At 41.1% G+C, this 18,410-nt stretch overlaps 2 long non-coding RNA genes across 2 annotated transcripts in view; both read right to left on the bottom strand.

Annotated features, from left to right (window-relative positions):
- LOC115836100 overlaps positions 1-6,379 on the bottom strand; it is a 30,651-nt gene extending 24,272 nt beyond the window's left edge. Inside the window, exon 1 of the long non-coding RNA XR_004031099.1 lies at positions 6,342-6,379. This is a non-coding gene — a long non-coding RNA (uncharacterized LOC115836100). The remainder of the gene's footprint in view (positions 1-6,341) is intronic.
- Positions 6,380-6,428: 49 nt separating this feature from the next.
- The window catches only part of LOC115836099, a 42,457-nt gene continuing 30,475 nt past the window's right edge, over positions 6,429-18,410 (bottom strand). Inside the window, exons 6-7 of the long non-coding RNA XR_004031097.1 lie at positions 17,389-17,573; positions 6,429-7,846 (exon numbers count right to left, since the gene is read on the bottom strand). This is a non-coding gene — a long non-coding RNA (uncharacterized LOC115836099). The remainder of the gene's footprint in view (positions 7,847-17,388; positions 17,574-18,410) is intronic.

Raw genomic sequence — 18,410 nt, 5'->3', positions numbered from 1 at the left:
GATGTGAATGCAGACACAAATGGTAGCTACAGTTTTAACTTAAATTTCAGGTGTTCTACTTGTTCTGAAAAATGCTAATTGACTTTGATATAAAAAATAGTTTTGGTTTCCATAGAATCGGCAAAGTCTAGAGGAAATAAAGGCATGCAAGTTTGCATATCTCCAATCTTTCCTGCCAAGGTAAAAATCAGAAAACTGTTAGGCACCATATGACAAGCAGTAACTGAGAAGCAGCACTGATGAGATGCCAAAGCTAAACCAATTCAGGATAAGTACAGTGACGTTACCTTTTCACAGTGACTGTGGGCTCTAGAGCCAGACCAACCAGACTGTGGGCTTCAGAACCAAACTAGGTTTGAATCTCAGTTTATCCACCTAGATAACAGGATGTTGAGGAAGAAGCTTCAAAAAGCCAGTTTTCTTCTTGCAAACCACATCCCTTCATTGCCACCCTTGAAGGGTTACCCGGAGGAACAAACGAAATGACATCAGTGAAGGGGCCAGCAGCAGGCTCAACACACTCTGGAGCTGTTTCATGTTGGTTAGTGTTTAACTTCTTACCGCAGAAATGTTTGTGAACGACTTGCAAGTTCATAATAATACATTTCCAAAAAGTGAGGTGAAAATCTAGAGAGTAAACGTAAGCAACTGGGCCTCAGGGACATGCCCATTTAGCACAAGACTCTTCGATAATTAGGGAGGAAATTAAAATTCCATATTTAGCTAACAGACAGTAAAGGAAGATAAAGGTATTCAGCAGCCCTCAGAATGTGTTGTATCTTCCTCATTTCCTACCAAATTAATTACTAAGGACAACAGAACCATTTTGTTAACTCGCACTAATGATGAAGGGCCCCACTGCAAATTACTGAATATCCCAGATTAGTCACTACATAAATAAGTACCATAAAACAGGAACAACTGTGCTGAGATATAGGAGGCAACGTGTTTGTTCTGTAATTGCAGCTGCATTTTTGTTATTTGGGGCAATTCTTTGTTCCATATGTGTGGATGCTTTTCCACATTGGAGGTAATGTCGGATGCCTCAACATTTCCATATCTGACGGAGTCACTACCTAAATACGGAACAAGTCAACTAAGGAATTTGAATAGCAGCTGATTTATAGTAGCATTTGCCAATTCATATTTTAACTATTATCTTCTCATTTTTCTTCTAAGTTTTGATGATTTCTCAAGCACCATCGTGCCACAGTTACCACTAAGGTCAAGTGAGTTCACCAAGCAATCTAGCAGCCGTGACATTGTTAATCAGTTTTCATAGACTGTATGTTCAATCAGTAATAATCCCAATAGCTGAGGCAACCATGGTGAAAACCTGCCGTGTCTGTTAAAATGGCTGTAATAAGTAGTTCTGCTGTCTTCCGTCTGTTCCATTTTAGGTGGAAAGACATTCATTGTCCAGCAGACCAAGGGTGTTCAAATGAGATAGTCAGAAATGAAAGCCAAGTGTACACAGAAAAGCAAACCATTATTCTAGAACTCAGAGCACCCTCACACACCTAACGAGGTTATAAGAGAAACAACTTACCCATGTCCGATCCACTAATGTTATCTTATTTGATAACAAATAACTTATTCTTGAAGAGAGAGCCCCAAATTCAATTTGTATCTCACAGTCCAAGTAAATAAGAAAAGGCTGACAAATCGCTCTCCACAGATCCCCACAATTTCGTGTTCCCTTTGGTCATATCAAGGAAAAGTCAGGGCAGAAAATGAGGTTTTGTGCTCCTGATAGGCTGTGTAAACAGAAAGTTTGTTTCTGAACTACTCCAGGAGATCAGCTATGTCAATGAGACAGGTATGACAGAAAAAAAAAAAATCACATTTGCAGAAAATTAAAGGGATTTAAAAGGAAAAAAGAGATTTCATAACACTATTTTTAATTGAATAGTTATGACCGTGTCATTAGTAGCACGTGAAATAAATATTCCTGTTTCAAGGTCATTTGGGTTGGAAGAAGTAAAAATTGTCCTGAGGGCACATATGCTTCAGGTAGGTAAAAAAAAAATAACCTAATACTGTTCATTTCTGAACATCTTATAGTCATTTCCCAGTTTTGGGATACGATGAGCAGTCACAAGGAGAGAACTCACTACAACTGAAACCACAGACTCCACACCTTCGCTAGAGGTCTGTGGGCCTGCCTGTAGTTCAGTGACAGACAGGACATCACTAGTTGTTGATGCTGGTTGGAGCCCTGGGCTGGAGAATGGTGATGCTCACCTCTTCCCCACTTTCTAAAATTACTTCCTGTTGTGGCATCTTGTCTAGATTGGTGTGCGAACTGAGCGTCGAATATTGTACTTAATTTAATAAAATGATTTTGATTTTAAAATGTATGGAGCTCTTTTCAAATTGCGACACAAAATATCTTTACTTCTGAGTTTTGCCTTCGGTTACAGCCTTGAAGCTTAAACTCACCAATTCTTATTAAGAATAGGGTTAGAATTCATCCATATGCCTCTCTGCTCTTCTAAATTTTACCTTAAAGTCAAGCTTGACCATTAGAATGATGTATGTTTATAGTTTTTGTAGCCTATTGTAAAACACTCAAGCTTTATTCTGGCAATGACTAATACTGAGAGATGTTATCCATTGCGTGTGAGTCCTGGATATGCATTTATTTATTCTTGTGATGGTGTTAAAGACATCACCTAATCCATCACCCGGGATCACTTTAAGAAAACTAATGGGAAACATCTCTTCCAGCTCCAAAACGAAGAAAAGCCCTGATTCTCCTCAACGGTTCAGTTGCATCTATCTTATGGACAGTGTTTCTTGGGCATGGCAGTGTCTCTCTTTGCTTTAGCTCTTTAGAGAAAGCCAGACCTAGAGGTGAGATTTGGATTTGCTTCTAGCAATTGTGTACCCACCACACAATACCAATATAAGTTTTGATGTGCTTATTTTATTCCTGACAGTATTCATTATCTATTGCAGCATAACAAATTACTCAAAACATGACGGCTTCAAAGTAACCACCATTTATTATCTCACAGTTTCTGTGGGTGCAGCTTAGCCCGGGGCCTCTGCCCAAGGTATGTCACAAGATCACAGTCAGATTTCGATCAGGTCCGTGTTCTCATCTGTAGCCTTGACATAGGGAGGATTCATTTCCAAGCTCATTCATGGGGTCATTGTCAGGATTCAGTGTTTCTCAAGCTATTGGACTGGGGTGTCAAGTTTCTGATTTTTGGGCAAGCGTCTCCCTCAGGTCCTTGCCTAATGGGCCTTTCCCTGGGGCAGCTGTCAACATGGCAGACTGAACACGCGAGTGAAAAGCACTGCGGAGTAGGCTGGGTGCAAATCGCTGCCTTTGTGCATCCTCATCTTGGCTTGACATTCCAACATCCCATCCCACCACTAAAAAGGAGTCTTCCTTTTTTTCAGATTCAGCGGGTACATGTGTAGGTTTTTAATGTGGATACAGTGCTTGATACTGAGGTTCAGGCTTCAACTGAGCCTGTCACCCAAATAGTGAACACAGGACCCAAGGGGTAGTTTTTCCACCCTTGTCCCTCTGTCTCTCTGCCGCTTTGTGGAACCTCCAGTGTTTATTGTTCTTGTCTTGTGTCCGTTTGTACCAAGAGTTCATTTAGCTCCCACTTATAAAAGAGAACATGTGGTATTGGGTTCTCTGTTTCTGCATTAATTAACACAGGATAATGGCCTCCAGTTGCATCCATATTGTTGCAAAGGACATAATTTTGTTCTTTTTTATGGCCCTGTAGTATTCCATGGTGTATATGTACTGCATCTATTTATCCAATTTATTTTAATTAATTGTTTTTTTTTGAGACAGTCTCTCTGCGTCACCCAGGCTGGAGTAGAGTGGCGCGATCTCAACTCACTGTAACCTCTGCTTCCTGGGTTCAAGCGATTCTCCTGCCTCAGCCTCCCAAGTAGCTGGGATTACAGACATGTGCCACCACACTCGGCTAATTTTTGTACTTTTAGTAGAGACAAGGTTTTACTATGTTGGCCAGGCTGGTCTCAAACTCCTGACCTCAAGTGATCCACCCGCCTCAGCCTCCCAAAGTGCTGGGATTACAGGCGTGAGCCATGGACATCCAGTCCCCAATTTACTTTTGACAGGCATCTAGGTTGATTTTATCTCTTTGTTATTGTGAATAGTACTGAGATAAACATAGGAGTACACGTGTCTTTTTGGTTGAATGATTTGTTTTGGTGGGGGGCAGCGGGGGGCGGGGTATATACCCAGTAATGGGATTGCTGGGTCAATGGTAATTCGATATTTTGTCTTTGAGAAACCTCCAAACTGCTTTCCACAGAGGCTGAACTAGTTTACATTCCCACCAACAATGTATAAGCCTTCCTTTTTCTTTGCAACCTCACCAACATCTGTTATTTTTTGGCCTATTAGTAATAGCCATTCTGACTGGCATGAGATACCTCATTGTGTTTTGGTTTGCATTTCTTTGATGATTAGTGATGTTGAGCATTTTTTCAAATATATGTTGGCCACTTTTATATCTTCTTTTGAGAAATTTCAGTTCATGTCCTTTGCCCACTTTTTAATGAGGTTGTTTGTTTTTTCTTGTTAATTTGTTAACAAATCTGTAAGTTCCTTATAGATTCTGCGTACTAGTCATTTGTCAGATGCATAGTTTACAAATGTTTTCTCACACTGTAGATTGTATATTTACTCTGTGCATGGATTCTTTTGCTATGCCGAATCTCTTTAGTTTAATTAGGTCTCACTTGTAAATTACTTTTTATGTTGTGTTTGCTTTTGAGGGTTTAGTCATAAATTCTTTGCCTAGATCAGTGTCCAGAAGAATATTTGCTAGGTTTCCTCCCAGGATTTTTATAGTTTGAGGTCTTACATTTAAGTCTTTATTTCATTTTGAGTTAATTTTTGTATGTGCTGAGAGGTGGGAGTACGGTTTCCTTCTTCAGCATATGGCTGGCCAGTTTTCCCAGCACCATTTATTGAATAGGGTGTCCTTTTTCCACGGTTCATTTTTGTCTACTTTGTCAAAGATCCTTTAGTTGTAGGTGTGTTACCTTATTTCTAGGTTCTCTATTCTGTTGCATTGATTTATGTATCTATTTCTGTACCAGTACCATGCTGTTTGGGTTAGTATAGCCTTGTAGTATAGTTTGAAGTCCAGCAATGTGATGCCTCTGGCTTTGTTCTTTTTGCTTAAAATTCCTTTGTTTATTTGGGCTCTTTTTTGGTTCCATATACATTTTAGAATCATTTTTTTTCTAATTATGCAAAGAATGATGTTGGTATTTGATAAGAATTGCATTGAATCTGTAGATTGCTTTAGTCAGTTTGGACATTTTAACAACAATGATTCTTCCAATCCATGAGCACGGAATATTTTTCCCTTTGTTTGTGTCATCTACAATATCTTTCAGCATTTGGTTCTCAGCTTGAACATTTTTGGTGTATGGAAATGCTACTTGTGCCGGTCAGAATGGCGATTATTAAAAAGTCAAGAAACAACAGATGCTGGTGAGGTTGCAGAGAAATAGGAATGCTTTTACACTGTTGGTTGAAATGTAAATTAGTTCAACCATTGTGGAAGACAGTGTGGCGATTCCTCAAAGATCTGGAAGCAGAAATACCATTTGACCCAGCAATCCCATTACTGGGTATATAGCCAAAGGACTATAAATCATTCTATTATAAAGATACATGCACATGCATGTTCATTGCAGCACTATTCACAATAGCAAAGACATGGAATCAACCCAGATGCCCTTCAATGATATACTAAATAAAGAAAATGTGGTACATATACACCATGGAATACTATGCAGTCATAAAAAGGAATGAGATCATGTCCTTTGCAGAGACATGGATGGAATTAGGAGCCATTATCCTCAGCAAACTATCGCAGGAACAGAAAAACAAATGCCACATGTTCTCTCTTATAAGTGGGAGCTGCACAATGAGAACACATGGACACATCGGGGGAACATGTGTCCACACTCTGGGGCCTGTTGATGCATGCGGGGAGGGAGAGCATCAGGAAGAATAGCTAATGGATACTTGGCTTAATACCTAGGTGATGGATTGATCTGTCTAGGAAACACTGTGGCACACATTTAGCTTTGTAACAAACCTGAACATCCTGCATATGTGCCCTGGAACTTAAAATAAAGCTGAAGACAAAAAAAAAGACATAAAAAAAAGAAATGCTACTATTTTTGTACATTGATTTTGTGTCTTGAAACTTTACTGAAGTCATTTTTCAGGTCAAGGCGTCTTTGGGTATAATCTTTAGGGTTTTCTAAATATAGACACATATCATCAGCAAAAAGAGATAATTTAACTTTCTTTTTACCTGTTTGGATGCCTTTTATTTCTTTCTCTTGCCTGATTGCTCTGGCTAGCTCTTCCAGTACTGTGTTGAATGGAGTGGTGAGAGGGCGCATCCCTGTCTTGTTCTGGTTCTCCAGGGGAATGCTTCCAGCTTTTGTCCATTCAGTATGATGTTCGCTGTGGGTTCATCATAGATGGTCCTTATTATTTTGAGTTCTGTTTCTTTAATGCTTAGTTTAAGGCTTTTTATCATGAAAGGGTGTTGCATTTTATCAAATTCTTTTTTCTACATCTATTGAGATGATCATATGGCTTTTGTTTTTAATTCTGTTTATGCGGTGAATCCCATTTATTGATTTACTTATTCTATTCTTTAGAAGAAAGTCCATTGGTTCAGCTTATGTACAAGGGGAGGAAATTTCACAATGGCATGAATACCAAGAGGTAAAATCATTGAAGCCACTTTAGAAGCTGTCTGTTTTATTTCCTTATAAATACTTCCTATTTTCCTATGTCCTCAATTATTTTTATCCTTTGCATTATCCCTATGTTCATGATTTTATCTAAAATGCATATATACATCATATGGTAACACATGGTATGTGTTTAATAAATGTCCTTTGTGTTAGATTGAACAGCCTTTGTTATTCACTTATTGGCTGCATTAATACTTTATTAATTCATTCTGTTTTGAGCCCTAGGGACACCACAATTGAAAAAATCATAAAAAGAGTTCTTTCCTCAAAAGTGAGGGTGGGAAGTCAGTATAGAATGTAAAATTCTAATGACATCCCCTCAATCCTTTAAGAATCACTTATTCAGTGTCCACTCTTTGTTAGGAAGTTTTCTAGCTGTAACACATTTTGATCCTGAGAGATAGAGCATGGCTCAGAAGAGTTTAGAGCTCAGGATGCAGGTTCAAAGGAGGCTGTATGTTACACACAGAAATCGGTGATAATTATGAATGAAAGGGCTGATGGTGTGTTATGTTTTATCATGAAATTAGTGTGCATTTCAAAATGTGTACTGCATCAAAAAAGCACTGTCCTAATGACCCTAGTGTCAAAACCTGCGTGTGAAGGTAGACACAGCAGAATGACCTTGCCAGAGTGTCGCATGCTCAGAATGGACTGCCTTCCAGGTCCTCTTGGACTCCGGATCACGGCTGGTAGAGGCTTAAAAGTGTTGAAACTATATTTTGTTAGACAAGTGATGCCACACAAATTTATCAAAATGGTAGAAGATCTCTTATTTGGCAGATTTATTAAAGTACAAAAACACAAAACCATGCATAAATTGTAAGTGTAAAAAATTGTATATCTCTAACCTAGAAAAACTCAAAACTCTGAGGAGGGAAAAGCAATTATACAGATTGTATGACCACATTTCTTCATTTTGAATTTTAGAAAGCTAGAATACAGATAAGTAGAAAGGTCACTTAGCTTATTAGTGGCAGCATGAAGGCTACAAATCATAGCTCATGGACCCTGTCTCAGGGTCACTTCCAGTATACTGCAGCACACTATTCTAAAAGAGAAATTCAATATGTAGAATCAATCTTGAGAGACTCATACATTGTTTGTTGCCCCTTTTAAATACTTAAGAGCAAATATGTTTTTAAGTTATTCTTAGGATAAGTTTTAATGAGTTCAGTATTCAAGTAAGTCTTGGAAAAATCCAAGATGAGCAGGTTTAAATAGGCTTTGTATTGCAAGCTTTCTCTGAGATTCTACTACGCTATTTTCAATGTGAATTTTATTCACTGTCTAAATATTTATTAGTATGAACTACATTTATTTTTTAATATCAAATCATCTTTGCATACCTAAGATAAATCCAACTTTGTCTTGGTGTATTCTCTTGTTTTAACACACATCGCATTTGATTTTCTTCAAGGATTTTTGCATGAGTGAAATTGACCTGCAATTTTTTTTTCTTTGATGTGCCTTCTTTGGCTTTTTTATATCAGGGTTTCTGCTTCTCTTGTAGAACAGGCCAGACACTCTCTCTGCTCTAACCATTAAAAGAGTTTGTAAAAAGCAAAAAAAGAATAGTCTTTATTTTGAACACTTGAGAGAACTCATCTATATAGCCATCTGTTTCTGCTGTTTTATTTGAAGGAAGATTTGAAGAACTAATTTAATTTCTTTAATAGTTATAGAACAATTTGAGCTTTTTATTTCTCTTTTAATCATTTCTACAAGCAATATTTTCCCTACAATTTCTTTATTTCAATAACATAGTTCTTGGTATAGTTTTCATCATCTTTTTTACTTCTGTGTGTAGTGTGGGCCCCTTTTCATTCACAATATTATGTATTCGTGTCTTCCTTCTTCTCTTGATCACAATCATCAGGATTCATCTATTTTCTGAGACTTTTATTTTTGTGTATTCCAGCTCTGGATCCTCAGACCCCTCATCTGACCTCTGAGTCTCTACAACACGTTGCTTTTGTTTGGTGAGTCCCAGCCTCGCTCTGGCTCGGGAACCCTGGCAACCTGCGCAGCCCGCAGCCTCACTTTCTCCCTGAGTTTTGATTTCCCTTATTAGTCTCCAAAGAGCTGCTTCCCACTACTGTAGTATCGTGCCCTGCATATACTCCTAATGTCCTCTTGTACTGAGGAGAAGAATTGGATGGTGTGTGATTAAACATAGCAAAACGTTCAGTCCACCCTAGTTCTGGCCCTTTAAACCAATCTCATCTCAATCAGAAAACATATACTCAGGGTGGGAAAAAAAAGCAAGTTGCTGAGTCCCAGATGCTGCATCCTGTCTCCTCCTGACTCCTCTGCACCTCAGCCCCTAGCCCTGCCTCTGAGCCCGAATTCTGTGAGATGCCATCACCCACCTGACCAGGGTTCGTCCCCTTCCCTGTCCTCCCTTAGCTCACATTCAGGCCTGGTGGCCCCGGCACCATCCGCCTTGAAACTAACCCTTACGCTTGCTGCTTCTGTTTTGCTCTCCAAACCAGTTGTCTCTTCAAGGGGTATGAGCCACTGAGAGAGGGAGAAGACAGGTCCAGGGAGAATGTGGAAAACGGACAGACACTGGAAATGGATGCCTGGGAAGAGTTTCCAAATGAAGACGGAACGTCTGAAGCTTGGGGATTGACTGCGCTTTATCCTGACTGTCAATTATGCTTTGGAAAATTCAACAGCTCTCAGATCTGCACCTAAAATTAGATTGAATAATTTCAAGACAAAAATATATATCACTTAAATGAAACATCTTTTCCATTTGTATTACATATATTTTAAGCTTCTGTATTTTTCTGCATCATGCACATTCTACGTCATCTATGACATGGTTCTCACTTAACATCTTAGAAATATGTCTCGGAAGTGGGTAAACGGCTGTGAGTCTCTGTTTGCCTGACATTCCCTTACGGTTTTCTACAGCCTGCACTTCCTCTCAATATGGCTTAGTACCCGTGTGACAACAAAAGTCAGGCTGTTGGTTTTCTTTCCCTTGACAATATTTTGTTAAGACCTGACAGCCAACCCAAATAGGAAAATTCCATTACTAAAGTGACTGTGAGAGCTCATTCTATAATTTTTCCACTTTTCCTCTTTTATTAATTGGCAAAGAATCTCTTCAGTCAAAGCCTAGGAAAGAAAATTCTCTAATTCTTTTAAACTGTTTCACAAAGGTTCTGTCATTTTTAATTCTTACGTGGGGAGACGCGCTAAAAGGAATAAACAGATACTCTCCCTAAAGGAAATTGATATCAAATGAACCTAAAAAGTCATCTTTGATTTGGTATCAATCATTTGCTTAATTATCCCCATCTTCAGCCTCTTTGAATTTTCCTGAGACAAGATCACAATGGCAAAGAGTACAGAAGGCGTTCTTTGTTCCTTGAATGAGGGGCTCCTCCACTGCCTCTGCCTCTCCCTCTCATTTGTTCTGTCTAACAATCTGAAAGCGAATATGCTTAATAGGCTTTGTCTGCAAAGAGCTGCATTTCTTTTTTGTGAGGGAAGGTATAGCCTTGGAATTGTCTCTTCATGCACTCCACCGTTTGACAGCAGTGAGTCTTTATTTATGAAAGAAGTTTAATTAATGCCCTTGGATCAACCATTAACCTTTGAAATGGTTTCCTGATGCATGGAGGCACTTTCTCTTCTGCCAGGAATTGATTTTGGAAATGGCCCTGCGTCCTCGTAACTTATGATTCAGACAGAGGAAGAGACCATGCAAACCAGAGTATGGACAAGAGCGCTGTGAAGTGTATTGATGAAGGGTTTGCATCAGCACCTGGGAAATACAGATCAATGAAAATGTGTGGAATCAACTTGAAAGAGAAGATGATGCTTGTACAAAGAGATTATGGTCTCCTATCATTGAAACAGAAGCAGAACACTGCAAATATAAGGCTGTTTTCAAATAAACTGAAGCAAGGCTCTCAAATTTCTAGTAAGAAAATAAAGATGAAAAAGAAGCATGGCATAGATGATGGATACACAGAGAAGGGAAGAAAGGACACAACTTTTGGGCTAGTAAATTTTATTATATTTTCCTGGCATGGTTCCCAGAGACCTTGTCAAAGAAAAGAATGCCAAAGAGTTGTCTTCAGGGCCTTCACTCTTATTAATGCAGATATTGTTCAATGTAAAGTTGTTTACTGGGACAGATTTTTTAAATTAAATGTTATTTTGGAAAAGTGATTTTTCCAAAGTAGAAGCAACGTCTTGGGACCAAGTGTGTGTGGGATGTGCAGCAGAGGTGTCACGTTGTGTTGACCTGTTCCAACAGTAACTCCTGGTAATGTTAAATCATCGTGGTCCCAATCTGTTACTATGGCAGTGCCATGAATGGAGACCCCATGATTCTGTCATTTCAAGTATGTCCCTCAGAGCAAGAACATATTGGTTTGTTTGCACAGAAAACAGAATCTGACATGGAGAAAAACAAACAAAACTATATTTTTAGTTCTGTTATTAACACTTCAGATTTTAGATCTTCACTTATAGAATCTATTTGTCTTCAGTACGAGAGATACAGATTGCTTATTAAATTAAGAAAGGCCAAGCAATAAAGATCTGAGTAGAATAACAATTTGGAGCCTATTGGACTATAAAATAGCTCCATTTTTCTCAATCAAATTGTGAATGTTAAGCTGCCTGTCGCCTAATGGGAAATATCACAGCATTTCCCCCAGACAACCCTGGGGTTTTCAAATTGGTGCCAGGTGGTTGTGCCTGAGGCTGTGTTGTCTGCCCCCCATACTTTTAGCCATCATGGCGCAGCTGGGAGACAAGCTCGCCCTGCAGAGGATGCTGAGAATTGGCTGGAAGAGAGAGGCTATTGTTTTGTCCGGACTAGTGCTTTCAGACACATCCCTTCTTCCTAATAGGGCACCACAACACAGCCATCCTAGGATCGGGTCACTCCTCCAACAGAGAAGCTCCACCCAGTAGGACGGCTTCCCTGGTCTCCATTTTCTTGACAAGGTCTGATGAAACGCAGCCCAAGAGCAGTGACTGACAGAGACGGTAGAACAGGGAGGAAAAGACAGGGCTAGTCTTTGTTGCCTTGAGGTCATCCAAAGGAAGACAGGAGGGAGAACGTTGCAGGCTCTGGCATTTCTATCACTTGGTAGAACCAATTTCTGGAGGCATCACTGTACTCTAACTTGTTTCTGCATTTCATCACTAATGTTCAGAAGCCTAGGGGGCCAGCTGATCACACACTCTAATCCCTGTTTTGCTGATAAGAAAATTGAGGACCAGAGAGCACAAGTTATTTTCCCAGTGGCACACAGCTTAAGAAATAGCCCCGTCTCTTTAGTAGAGATGGGGTTTCACCATGCTGACCAGGCTGGTCTCGAATTCCTGACCTCAAGTGACCCGCCCTCCTCAGCCTCCAACGTGCTGGGATTACAGGGGTTGTCCACCGTGACCGGGCAAAAGTGCATCAGATTTCTGACCCCCTGTCCCAGAGTTTCTGATTCAGTAGTAGGTCATGGGTAGAGCCCACGAATTTATTTCTAACAACTTCCCATATGACGCTGAGCCTGCTCAGCAGGGCTCTACAACCGGCAGCCATCCCACTAAAGACACATGAACCACAATTTATTATAAAAATATTGGGAATTAAATATTACATATAGTCTATAAATCATTGAAGAAAACATTAAATTAGTCATTTTATTATTAAGAAGAGGGAAATTGGACTTGATTTTAGTGGAAAAGAGCTTTTATTTGTAGTGTTTGAATTTGGTCAAAATTGAATATATTTATTCTATTATTCTAATTTATGTTTTTCATGAAAATCATCCATTTTATCCACTTTTACATTTGCATTAGTTCACCCAAAGATACTCCAATAATTATTTTATTTTCTCTATGTTTCTTACTACTTCTTTCATTGTCGTTCATACCAATAATAAGAATTTAGGTAATTTTTTTCTTTTGGTTGTAGATTGTATTTGTTTTCATCATGTTTAGAGGAGCAGTGTATGCTATTTCTGTTTCGGAATACATTATGGAAGTTTTTTCTGTGTTCCAGAGTATGGAAACATTATATAAATATCTTATGGTTACTTGAAAAGCCATGCGATTTATAGGGCTTGATGTTATATATTTGAATTGTTCAGTTAATGGAGCATAAAAATTCCCTGTAAGTCCCACAAAACTTTTCACATCCTAAGTGATGATCTGTAATGAGTTAAAATGTGTATTAAAGTCTCCTAACCAAATAAATAAATAAATAATGGATAAATTTGCTTCTTGTTAAAAAACAAAGTCTACTCTCTCACACAAATCTCTTCTATCTTCAAAAGTTTTTAAATGAAAATAATAAAATGTAAAAGTTGTTAACGCCTAGAGCAAAGACAACGAGAAAAGAGAAAAGTGCAGATAGAAAACCCAAATATTTGGAGGACAAAGAGCAGCTGAAGCAGAGCAGGGTCAGTTACACCCCATGACCTGAATTGGCAAATCCAGTGAAGCAGGAGCTGGGTGCCCCTGGAACCCCAAGATGCTCCAGAGCTGGAGGTGCCCTGGAACCCCAAGATGCTCTGGAGCTGGAGGTGCCCTGGAACCCCAAGATGCTCCAGAGCTGGAGGTGCCCTGGAACCCCAAGATGCTCCAGAGCTGGAGGTGCCCTGGAACCCCAAGATGCTCCGGAGCTGGAGGTGCTCTGGAACCCCAAGATGCTCCAGAGCTGGAGGTGCCCTGGAACCCCAAGATGCTCTTGAACTGGAGGTGCCCCTGGAACCCCAAGATGCTCCAGAGCTGGAGGTGCCCTGGAACCCCAAGATGCTCCGGAGCTGGAGGTGCCCCTGGAACCCCAAGATGTTCCGGAGCTGGAGGTGCCCTGGAACCCCAAGATGCTCCAGAGCTGGAGGTGCCCTAGAACCCCAAGATGCTCTGGAGCTGGAGGTGCCCTGGAACCCCAAGATGCTCTGGAGCTGGAGGTGCCCCTGGAACCCCAAGATGCTCCAGAGCTGGAGGTGCCCTGGAACCCCAAGATGCTCCAGAGCTGGAGGTGCTCTGGAACCCCAAGATGCTCCAGAGCTGGAGGTGCCCTGGAACCCCAAGATGCTCTTGAACTGGAGGTGCCCCTGGAACCCCAAGATGCTCCAGAGCTGGAGGTGCCCTGGAACCCCAAGATGCTCCGGAGCTGGAGGTGCCCCTGGAACCCCAAGATGTTCCGGAGCTGGAGGTGCCCTGGAACCCCAAGATGCTCCAGAGCTGGAGGTGCCCTAGAACCCCAAGATGCTCTGGAGCTGGAGGTGCCCTGGAACCCCAAGATGCTCTGGAGCTGGAGGTGCCCCTGGAACCCCAAGATGCTCCAGAGCTGGAGGTGCCCTGGAACCCCAAGATGCTCCAGAGCTGGAGGTGCTCTGGAACCCCAAGATGCTCCAGAGCTGGAGGTGCCCTGGAACCCCAAGATGCTCTTGAACTGGAGGTGCCCCTGGAACCCCAAGATGCTCCAGAGCTGGAGGTGCCCTGGAACCCCAAGATGCTCCGGAGCTGGAGGTGCCCCTGGAACCCCAAGATGTTCCGGAGCTGGAGGTGCCCTGGAACCCCAAGATGCTCCAGAGCTGGAGGTGCCCTAGAACCCCAAGATGCTCTGGAGCTGGAGGTGCCCTGGAACCCCAAGATGCTCTGGAGCTGGAGGTGCCCCTGGAACCCCAAGATGCTCCAGAGCTGGAGGTGCCCTAGAACCCCAAGATGCTCTGGAGCTGGAGGTGCCCCTGGAACCCCAAGATGCTCCAGAGCTGGAGGTGCCCTAGAACCCCAAGATGCTCTGGAGCTGGAGGTGCCCTGGAACCCCAAGATGCTCCAGAGCTGGAGGTGCCCCTGGAACCCCAAGATGCTCCAGAGCTGGAGGTGCCCTAGAACCCCAAGATGCTCTGGAGCTGGAGGTGCTGGATGTGGCAGGAGGCAGGCTTGAAGTGTGGGACTTCCTCCACAGGACTCGCTTGGATGCCTGTGATTAGAGTGCTCAACTCCTGCCCCTCACCAGCAAAACCGATGACCTTCTCCTCAACCACACCCCCCACCACCTCAGGATGCTGGAAGCTGTTTTGTGGATGACCAGATGCTGTAGACTTGGGCACACAGCACATAGTGGAGAGCTGGGGTGAGCAATAGGTAGGAAATGGGGGATTCAGTGAAGTACAGAAACAGAACTGTGAGATCCTCAACTTTCTCTTGTTGAGACCACTGACATTTGGAGGTGCCCAGTGGAAAAGCTCAATTAAACCCAATTGTGCTGTCGCAACTCCACCAAATAACAAGGGTGCTCCTCACAAGTCGAGCTCCTCCGCGGTGTCGCCTGCCTTGTTCTTGAAAGGAAGTTTATAGTGAAAGTGTGAGTCATTGAAAGAAAACCTGGAATGCAGAAAGAGACGCAAAAGCAAAACAGAACACAATTAAGCATATAGTAAGAGACACAGATCTTGCCTGGGTGCAGTGGCTCACGCCTGTAATCCCAGAAATTTGAAGGCTGAGGTGGGTGGACCACTTGAGGTCAGGAGTTCAAGACCAGCCTGACCAACATGGCGAAACCCCATCCTACTAAAAATATAAAAATTAGCTGGGTGTTGGGGTGGGCACCTGTAATCCCAGCTACTCGGGAGGCTGAGGCAGGAGAATCACCTGAACCCACAAGCGGAGGTTGTAGTGAGCCGAGATCACGCCATTGCACTCTAGCCTGGGAGACAGAGTGAGACTCCATCCCCCCAAAAAAAAGAGACCCAGGTCTCCACACTGAGTGAGAACAAACCTCACCACTAGAGAAATTAGAGATAGGCCTTGCAGAGACAGAAGAGAGAAGAAATTTACATATTTAAAAACTACAAGAGTATGTGCCTAACTTTCTAGAATACTATGAACTATATTGTATTATGTTGACGTTGTCAAAACTATGAGATAATTATATTCATATTATACTTTAAAATAAAGATAAAAATAATGTCAGCAATTAAAAAGTCAGACAATAGACTAATGAGCATATTATTTAGCAGTATGGAGGCTTACTCCTGGTGAAGTGAGCTGAAGGAATTGAATGTGTTTGACTTTGGACAGAAAACCAGAGAGTAGGGGGAGGCAGGACAGAGGGAAGGCAGGCATTTCCCATTTTATGTCCTTTGTTTTTTAGTGTTGAAGTATTTACTATATGTATGCATTACTTAAATGAAAATTTAAAAATTACTTAAAAAATAATAAAAATTAGATGACACTTTTGAGAAACACAAATAATATCTGACTAATACTTGGGTATTCGAAATTAATAACAGACTATGTTGACCGGCTGCATCTCTCACGTCCGTCCTTTCCCACGGAATCGATGACTGCGTTGCTTCCAGCCCTTCTTCCCACACTTAGGCAATGCAATTTACAGAATACATTGGTCATTTTTATTATATCGAAAATCCATTTTATAGAATGATTTAAATCCTAAACCTGCAGACATTCATATGGAAAGTATTTAACCAATTCTGTATCATGTTACTTAGCAGACACGGTTGCAAATGAGATCACAGTTCTGAAGTTGGACAAACCTGGTTTTAAACCCTGTTGCTACCAATGACCAGCGATGAGATCTTGGAAGTGTTCTTTAACCCCTCACCTATAAAATGAGGATGATAACAACGGCCAGCTGATAGCGTTGTTGAGTGCCTTCCATGAGATAATGCCTGTGAAATACTTAGCTCAGTGCTTGGGTCTATATGGGAAGTGATAAGTCACAGAATTAACAGCAATGGCCATAGTAATAACTATTACTCAAGAAAGAAGGCTGGTCATCATGTGAAGAAACTGTATAAGTGAAATAGTCTCCAAATCAAATTTTAGTTCTCATGACAGTTTTTGCCTGCCTAAAAAATGTTTGGTCTGTGAGTGATAATTAGGATGGACTGATTTGGTGTTAACATCTGTATTTTTAGCACTGCCATTCCCTAATTAGAGTGGCAACACTAGATGGAAACAAGAGAAAGAACAAAGTGACCAGACATTTTCAAAAATTCATACTCTAATTAAGCAGGAGGCTTGTGTCTCATCTTGTTCTGTATGAACAAACAGCAACAGGAGAAAGCCTCATTTCCGGAGTTGTTCGCAGGCAGTGAAGACTATGGCTGTGAGAACATCTGGGAGCCAGTGAGTTACTTCCAGTCTCCTGTGGCTCCGGATGGCTTATTGAATAATAAGACAGGTATTATGGATAACACTTCTGGCTCTCAGCAAGATGAAGATTTTATTCTTCCCTAAACGCTCCCAGGCGTTATTTCTACTAAGGACTAGAGAATGACTGTTTCAAACGGGTAGATCGAAACTCTGGGACTTTGTCCTTTCAGACTGAGTCAGCAAATCCTCTGCATACTGACTTTTCAGGGACAGTGTAAGTAAGGCTCATCCAGTGAAGAAAGGGGAGCGCTGGTGACGGGACAGAACTGTCCCTCGGCTCTCTGCAGAGCCAGAGGAGTGTTTCATTGTGACGGGATCATTTATTAATAATATAGGTTTGCTTCAACATGAACAAAGAGTTCCTTATAGAAATTGAAAAATAAATGACTTACAAGACACTGGGGATAAAAATATAATGCTCTTTCTACTGACAGTGAAATGAAGCACAGAAAGATGAAGCTCAGCCCTGCAGGCCCCGCAGCGAGCAGCAGAAACAGGCTTTAAAAGCTGCAGTCCCCAGGCTCTGGTCAGCAGCATTCACCCTCCACACGGAGCCCCAGGCTTCTGGGGTGTGGCTTCAGTGCTGAGCAAATCTGCCTTTTCTTGAGAAGGAATTTCTGTAAAGGTGGGAGAATTAGTGTGTCCTCAGAGGATGTTCTCTTTCAGAAGTCATTTCATTCAAAAATAAGAGAAGCTGCTATGAGAGCCCAAAAGAAAATGAAGCATGATTAATCAAGCTTGTAAATTAACCAAAGAGATGTATGGCGATGTTAATACTGTAATAACCATCATTGTCAATTTGTGAAACTTCAGAATTTACATCACAGATTTACAAATGAGACAAATACCTCTTTTGAAGTGGTTATGGTGTTTTAAAGGCAAGTAACTTCCAAATACCCTAGAACATAATTTAAATTTTTAGCTAACATCTCACATATTCAGAAGGCCTAAAATTTTTTTTTAAAAAAGGAATTAAATAGACATGGAAAATGAACATTTTCTCTAGAAGGAATTAATGTTTATATGTTCCAAAGATATTTCCAGATAGTCTCACCATTAGAACAGTGTTCCAACAGCAAGCTTATTTGCGTGTATACACTACAGATTCGCTGTCTAAATTTACTGAAACTAGAGACAGAACTGGATCTCCACATAAATTAGCCACTTTTCTATATAAAGCTGGCGTATCTCTAAGGGTAGTGTTTTATTTGCAACATATTTGATGCCATCTAACAGAATTCTACCTGTAGAATTATCCTGGAATTCCCAAACCCCCAACCCACTATGGCCTACAGTAAAGGCCTTAACCTCTATAATGATTTCCACATTTCATTCTTATAGATTTTAACCCAAATATTATCTAAAATAAGGAACTGCTGACAGGAGGCTTAAAGAAAATATTTTAGGTTCAGATAAGAAGAGGTATGGAATCGATATGATACACCTTGTCTAAA

Source organism: Nomascus leucogenys, chromosome 7b, assembly GCF_006542625.1.
Source record: "Nomascus leucogenys isolate Asia chromosome 7b, Asia_NLE_v1, whole genome shotgun sequence".
Classification (NCBI taxonomy): Eukaryota; Metazoa; Chordata; class Mammalia; order Primates; family Hylobatidae; genus Nomascus; species Nomascus leucogenys.
This window is presented reverse-complemented; position numbering and strand designations above follow the sequence as displayed.